Genomic DNA, 9,011 nt, shown 5'->3' on the forward strand with positions numbered 1-9,011 from the left:
TAGCAATAACTATAATGTAAGAATTATATATATATATATCACTAAATCGGATAAATGTGTATATAAAACATATCAACAAGATTAATAAACTAAATTAAAGTAATTTTGTAATAGAAAGGCTCACACTACAATAAAACAACTAATACGATATCCAGTCCCCGACGAAGAAATTCATGGTAAGATGGAAATCCCAACCCCGTAAACGGCCGAAGCTTAAGAAAAGTTAAAACATTTTTTTACAGTTATGCGAAACTATAAAAAAAATTGGCTGCACATACACAGCAAAAGATCGCTACGGTGGTTTATTGAGAAGTTTACAAGTTTCACGACAAACTAGAACGAGACATACTGACGACGACGACTTAGTAGAGGGTATAGCCTAACAATTTTTTGGATATTAAAAAGATAAAATTATTAACAGTATTAACATTATACAAGTATTAACAGTGGTGGCCAGGGTATGTATCATATGGGGAACGACTATTAACTTGATAAAAAAATATTGTGAAGTGTGTATAGCGTTTACCATAACAGCAACAAAGCAGTTTTCTATTACGCGGCCGGATATTAATGTAAGCGCGCCCATTAGCAAAACAAAACATTAAATACATCAATATGAAATATTAATAGATATTGAGGGGCTTTCATTTTCACGTTAAAACATAAAAAAAAAGCTTTCGGAATATATTTATAATTTAAAGTAAAGTACGTAGGCTTTAACTTGATGTAAATTTCAAGGTGTCAGGATTTTCCGAAACATTATCAAGAGATAAAATTAACAAGTTATGTTTTTACACCAATGGTAACATCAGCGCAAAATTATAACTTATATATAAAAGAAGTCCGGACAAAGCATATACCGCCGATGATAAAAATTATAAAAAAAAAATTTCAACTTCACTCAAATCATTATTCAACAAATTTTAACCAATGAAAAAGAAATTACAATACCAATCAAGATATCTACAACTTCTTTCTAATAATTCTTCAATCATCGTAAAATTAACACTTGACAAAATACCGTTTGAAGGACTTTTGAAATTTTGTTTAAAGTTTATGGTATTCTCAATTTTAAAGCAAACTGTTGCTCAAAATTAATATCATTCTCTTTCACAACTTGCCAGAAAAACATAATTCACGAATAAAAAATGCTACATATACAAACATATTATTTCGCAGAGGGGAGTTTTTAATGTGAACATTGATAAAGAAATTTGCAACACTACCGCTTATATGAATTGAATGAATATGAAGAAACGCGAAAATTTCTTACCGTAGAATATGGATTAACTCACGTAACCATTATATTTTTTATGAAATCATTCGATAACCTATAAAACTTTCTCGTGAAATTAACTGTAAAATTCAGTAATACTAATGCTAAATATTTATTTGTTAATTTTTATGTCTATTCGTCACTATTCACTTACTAATCGTTAAATATTAGTAATGCATGACTTCGATTCAAGGATGAGAAAATACTGGTTTTATTATGATGTGTTTATTTTTTCGTGAGTTAGTCACCATTTTTATTCAGTTTTCATTAAAATGTCACAAATTGTATCTACTTGTAAAAATTTTCATTATTTACCATAAACGGCCAAAACCCTACAAAAATTACTATTTTAAAATTAAAAATACTGTAACAAATAAATTTTTTATGAAGACTTTCTACGCATATTAGTGTCTATCAAATAAGATTATTAAAGAGCGGTTTTAGAGGACTTTCTCACTTTCGAAAAAAAATATATTATACAGAGTGGCCCAGCACTCACTGACCACTTAAATAACTTTTGATCCAGTTAATATTTTTAGCTGATTTTTTTTTTTTAATAATAGTTATACATTAGGTCTATAGCTACATCTCAATAATTTATTTTTTTACATTTTATTAAAAATATTAATTATTTTTAAATTTTAAATAAAATGTAAAAAAAAAATCTAAGATAGCTATTTTGTAGAGTAGAATTTAAGAAAAATTTTAATAAAAAAATATCTTATTAATATTCAATAGTAAATTTTCTGTAGAATTTTAAAGTTTGTGAAAATTTGAATTTTCATGTATTATTATGTATTTTACGGTATTAAACATTGAAATACGTATTGAGAAAAGGATAGAAGAAATCACTATCTTTTCGTGATTACTATAATTTGGAGGTGTGTAACTTTTTCCATGAAAATGACTTATACTTTTGAATGTGAGTGATAAGTAATAATTGCCTTATCTAATTTCTTATCATGGTATTAATGACAAGTTTGTAATGTATACACACTATCATCATATGTATACACAGTAATCATGAAAAGATAGCGTTTTCTTCTGTCCATTTCTCAATTCGTATTTCAATGTTTAATACCGTAAAATAATACATGAAAATTCAAATTTTCACAAACTTTAAAACGCTACAGAAAATTTACTATTGAATATTAATAAGATATTTTTTTATTAAAATTTTTCTTAAATTATACTCTACAAAATAGCTATCTTAGATTTTTTTTTTACATTTTATTTAAAATTTAAAAATAATTAATATTTTTAATAAAATGTAAAAAAATTAATTATTGAGATATAGCTATAGACCTAACGTATAACTATTATTTAAAAAAAAAATNTACAAAATAGCTATCTTAGATTTTTTTTTTACATTTTATTTAAAATTTAAAAATAATTAATATTTTTAATAAAATGTAAAAAAATGAATTATTGAGATATAGCTATAGACCTAACGTATAACTATTATTAAAAAAAAAAATCAGCTAAAAATATTAACTGGATCAAAAGTTATTTAAGTGGTCAGTGAGTGCTGGGCAACCCTGTATATAATTTTGTAATTTTTAAATTAAAAGTATATTAAAAATATTAAACATAAAAAGCCACAAAAAAAAAATTACTAAAAAAATCGCAGGTACTTATTTTGGGAACAATGTTACCATTATCAACGTTAAACACGTACTAACACCTAGACCGGAAAAAAAACCCTTTTATACTCCTAATGACCTTATCACCTAGTAACGTTATCACTAAGTAATATTATCACGCTTTGCCAGATTACACAAGTTTGATAATGAATTTTTCAGTAAATCAAGATCCCAATTAATTAAATTATTCTTATTTTTTACATTTCTATTACCTCCTTTATGTTACATTTTACTATAGAATGTATTCTAACTTGTAATGACTTAAGATAAATTTTTCAATTTATCCAGAAGTTAAATTCAACCAAATAAAATCAGAGTAGTCGAACTTTCCTTGAACACCCAATTACATCGATGTTTGATTATCTACTCTTAAATTTCAATCTATATATACGTGCCCTCTATACCAGCTTACCACTGAGCTGAGATCTGATTTAATGGGATTTTTTAATTTATTTTAAGCCAAAATTCATTAATTTTAAATTTTGTCAGTCATATTTTTAGAGTAAGATTTATGACCATATAGAATAACAACGTCTCAAAAATGATAATTTTATAAAAAATTTACATATTTTAATTATCCATCTTATTTATAATTCATTTAATATTATACTTCATTTACACAAAATAAATAAAAATAAAAGATTTCGAGACCTTTAAAGGAAAACCACGAGGTATTGTGTTATGTAAACAATTATAATTGGAATTTCAATATTCAATTAGATTTAGATGAAGTTGTAAATTTGAGAGTTATTTAAATTAACGCCACCAAAACGATGTACAATTTTTTATATGACAACAGAATCGTTTTGCAGCTTTATAAAATAATTAATAGTTACTTAACTAATAACTTGGTAATAAAGAACCATTTGTTTTTATTAAAAATAATACTTGAACCGGTGATTCATCGTGATTCCTTAACTCTACCAAAGTTTTCATTTGTCCATCTAATTTCAATTTCAAAATAGAACGATATTTGTTAAACAAATTGACACTTTTAATCAACTCAATCATCTTTATTGAAAAATGTATTTTTTTTATTATTGTAAAAACAGAACAAACTTAATAGATAAAAAAAATGATACTTTAAAAACTGAAATAACATACAATGTAGTTCATAAAACTTTTATGTTAAAACAAAGCTATTTTAAAATTAAATTTAAAAAAAATTTAAATGATATTTTTATTTAATTGATTCAGTTTTAACAAAACGTTTAAAATCGTTTATTTACTGATTCTTAGAGTGTTTAATAATATAATTAATAATTTATATTAAAAAGTCATTATAAAAACTGATTTCATTCATCTCATATATTTTCTCGTGTAAGTGTAAAAATATATCAATAAAAATAGAAGTTTTTTGTATACTTATTGTATAGAGTGATTCTTTTAACACTAGTCAATTTCTCTTAAGTAATCATTTTTTAAAAATTGTTTTGGGCTTTTGTTAGTTACATATATATCTCCATTACCTGTTATAAATATTTTTTATGTTCATCTATTATGTCTTATAAAAGTGTCAATTTTTAAAAAAGGCTACATACATATTTAAGTATCTTATTAAATAAAAAATGACTGATCGATAAAAACTTGTAGACCGCTATTTTAGAATTCATTATTTTTATATCTTGGCGGCAGGAAGTATGTGACCGGAAAATGACTAGTGATAAAAATAATAACACAAGCGTCTCACTTCCAACAATCACTATAAATGTTAATAATTCCTGAGATACTAGTCCAAAAATTTTTATTGTCCAGTAATATTCTTTACTACATAATTTTCTATTTTATAAACTAGTTAAATATGTCATTTAAAAATATAAACTATTTTATAAGTTAATTTAATGTATTAAACTAAAAATAATTACTAGTATAATACAATATGGTGAAAATCTTACGATTATTGTTGTAAGATTTCCAAAAAATTAATACTGGTATAATTTTTGAACTAAAAAGTTCAAAACTGTTATCCAGTGTTTTCTTACCTTTTTTATACTTTTGTATCTTTGTATGAAAATAGTGAGTGCATTAACAAAGTATATATATGATTGTTTTTAACTATTAAGTACAATCAAACCTCGTTAAGTCCAGAATTTTAGTAATATGACATAAATTCTATTATATTGAAAAAATCAATTTACTTGTAAGTAAAATTTCAGGTAACGCTAACATTTTAACGTTGTTGATTTTTACAGTAATTGTATTTAATTTAGTCTATATTTTGTTAATTTCGGTATTTCCAAATACATCTAATCGGTTACTTGTGTATAGAATAACGTTTTAAATTATTTTAAAACAATTATTTAACTAATTTATTTTTATTATTATTATTTTTCGATTACTCAGAATCTAAAGTAATAAAAATCTCGAGTTATTCTCAAAAAATCTTTATTCCTAAGGTATTGATTTAACGCATTTGTTTTCCAAAAAGGTTTAAACAAGAATTTACTGAAAAACTTAAACATAATACGCTAAGATTATGTCAATATTTCAATCTCAAAGCAAATAAAAAATACAATCAATAAGCTAACCAAAATTAAAGAAGATCTGTCGATAAAAAATTATTGATAGCTCGTGTTCTAATGTGATTTAACTGTTGTAACATATTAAAATCATTTTATTGTACAAAAATTTTTTCCAGGAACTCGACGGACAAGGTCTACTTTGAATGTGAAATGAGACAGTTAAAAACAAAAAAAGGTCGTTGTCCGGGTATAATATTACATTGAAGGCTATTACGTTAGTCGATTCCGCGACATCAGCATCGGCAATGTGCTGCTATTGCCGTTAAACGCACACTCAACACGGCCGTGTATTTGCAGCCCCGCCACTATCGATCCAAAACAAAAATACTATAATGTGTATATACATTGCGTTTGAATTCGCGCGTTCTGAATGGGTGGTGATGGTAGAAGGGGATGAAAAAACTGGGAATAAGAGAGAAATACCAAGGGTTGAATAGACAAGGAGCGAAAACAAGGAATGTGAACGAGAGAGAGCGTTATTTTGTGTGCGCGTGTAGATGCGACAGAGAAGGAAACCGGTGTGCAGCATCGGGCGGGGATACAACTGTCACTGGGTCAAAATTTATGATACTCACGCCCCAGCTGCCTGGGTGTCCCGGCCAGGGGTCTCTGTCGGGGCCAAAAACCAGTGTCATACGACAAAACTTGCACTGCGAAACTGACTGCACGGGAACTGCTATGTTTGAACTAACAAAATTTTAACTATAACGTCTATTATCTAAATTAAACTCTGTGGAATCTGTATAAAATTTTAATATTAAAATATGAGTATACAAAATATTCCTCTTAAAAGTCTGGACCATCATTGGTAATTGCATAAAACATTAAAATTTGTTTAGTACTTTTATAATATATCAAATGTTAAAATATCATAGCACTACAATTATTCGTCTTTTAATTACACGTTCGTCATAATTATTTTTTCCAAAATGTAAAATTACAAAATAATTATTTTTAATTTCTTTATTCATATTTTTTAAACAGTTATCTCTAGAATTGTGACTAAAGCATAGATCGTGTGAACTAGTTGTATGATTCTGTTTAATTTTAATAAAATAAAAAAACAGTAAAATAAAACGCAAATAAATTTAAATGGTATTACTATATATTTACTTTGCTATACTAAAGATTTAGAACTTATAGTGCAAATCAATAAAATACATTTATTTAATATACAGCATCTTTTATATATAACATAATGTTATAATACATTTTTGATTACACACAACATACTTTTGTTATCAGTATTTCTTCGGTAACACTGCAACAGTACGTATCTCAAAATTTGACAAAATTAAATTTTTAACAATAGTGACGAAATAAGTTTTACAGAAAATTTTTTTTCTACATATTTTTTGTGAGATTTATAATTCTATTGATAGTCATGAAAATAAAATCAGCTCTATAACGTCTATAATTAAAATTTGTCTTTTGATTATCCTAAAAACCTAAAAAAAAGGTCTCAGATTGCTCAAAACGAAAATATTCATAATAAATATATATATATATTTTTTTTTTTTTGAGAAATTATTGAATATTTTTTGTTTTCCAGGCCATGTTTTTACCGTTGTTCCCTAACAAATTATAAAAGTATTAAAATATGTCATCATTTTCAATTTTTTTTAGTAAGAATATTTGGAAGAAAATTATCCAATTCTAATTACTACAAACAATTCATTCTGTTAGCTAATCATTATCGTTAAATTAAGTTAATTAGTGTTTCTCATGCAATTTAAATATGATTGTCCGAAACTTATTTCTACTTAGAAATAAAAAAAACAACTCGCCAAATAAATGTCAAATAAATATATTAGATTAAACTAAATAATATTTATTTAAATGAATCTTGTATTTTACTTTCTTATAGTTGTAATATTCATTATTTGAGTTGTCTCTAGAGCTATTAAACATCATTTACAACAACACAATGTAGTCATTAGTCTGCAACAATTAAGTTTTTTGCACAAAACCATTCTGTTCCAAATAAAGACAGCTCCAACAACGTCAAGTTTTCATTATTGAAATAGTTTTTGTTGATACTGTACAGCATAACTCTTTTTAAACCATTTTCACTGCGCTTATGCGCACAGATGCCTCTAAATTTGTTCTCCCTTAACTGTTATTGTTATTACAGTTAACGTCATTGCGAGCGTTATCTCCTTTGCTGTCATCTTATTTTATAAGACCTTGGAAAGTATTATACTGAGCGCATTGAGTACAATAAACAATATTCACCACTCCTGACGATAACGTTTCGTTTAATATGGAAACTTTAAGAGTACTTTGCAGCTCCAAACATTGTCGGAGACTGGAATTAGTATGATGTATAAATTGTAAATGTCCATAAACATTTTTGTTTGACAGAAACCACTAATCATATTATTAATAACACAATGTAATACGCTTGCATTGTCATACACAATGTCACAATTTTTATTAAAATCATTTACTTAGTAGCTTGATTATATTGATAATTTTATGCCATAAAAACTGCACTAACCACACTTATAAATTATAAACTACAGTCATTTTTATTCAGACAAGATTTTAGTATGATAGTTCAAATTTTAACTTAAAAACAATGAAAATTTATTATTGTAGCAGATTGCATTAAGTAGTAAAACATTCCAAACAAAAATGATCAAATATATACAAACCAACTTTCATATTTACGTACACATTTATTCGCAACAGGAGTAGTATTCATTTATATATAATTAAGCAATTTTAATTACTAGATTCATAAGACGATCATTCGTTTCCAAATTCTTTAGCTTTGATAAAAAAGTCATATGCTATAAAGAATCAATTACACAAAAATATATATTTTTTAATTAAATTACCATTTTTATTATTGCTACATGAGCAAACAAGACATATCAAAATTTAAGTTATTTTACATTAGTCAAAAAAAAAAAGTACGGCAATATTTTTTATTCTATTTTACTGACATATAATAAATAAAATCTATAAAAACATTTGGTATTAAATTCTGTAATAAGACTTCATATTTATCAAGTTTGTATATGGTATTATTTTAATGGTATTTCGTCTTATATATTTATATATATAAGGTAATATTTTATTTCAATTTCATATATTACCGCTAAAATTTAACAGTATAAGACATTTATTCAATCAATTAATTAACAAATATTTATTAATAATAAATAATTTACTCCCAATTCTAATGAAATCAATTTAAATTTAAAAATTTGTTTTAACTTAAAATAATGAATTGACTGTTAAATATATATTCTAAACACAATCCCTCTAAAACCATTAAACCGTATAAATCGTGTAGATTAAGATTTTCGGATATTAAAATAGGCAATTGCAGAGTGTTTAAATAAAGCACACAATCCCTTATAATTCTTACAATTAAATGTTTTAAACAGTAGTTTAACGTCGAGTAATTTTTGTAATTAAGCACTTGAAGTGAAATTGACAGTAAATTGTATTTTATTAAATGTAACATTCGTATGATTTATTTCATATTCAACTGAACTCAACATGAACATCAGTTTATGATAATTCTCAAAGGTAATTGTAGAATCCCATAATCTAAGA

The sequence above is a fragment of the Daktulosphaira vitifoliae genome, unplaced genomic scaffold (assembly GCF_025091365.1).
Source record: "Daktulosphaira vitifoliae isolate Bord-2020 unplaced genomic scaffold, ASM2509136v1 Scaffold_4, whole genome shotgun sequence".
In the NCBI taxonomy this organism is placed as follows: domain Eukaryota; kingdom Metazoa; phylum Arthropoda; class Insecta; order Hemiptera; family Phylloxeridae; genus Daktulosphaira; species Daktulosphaira vitifoliae.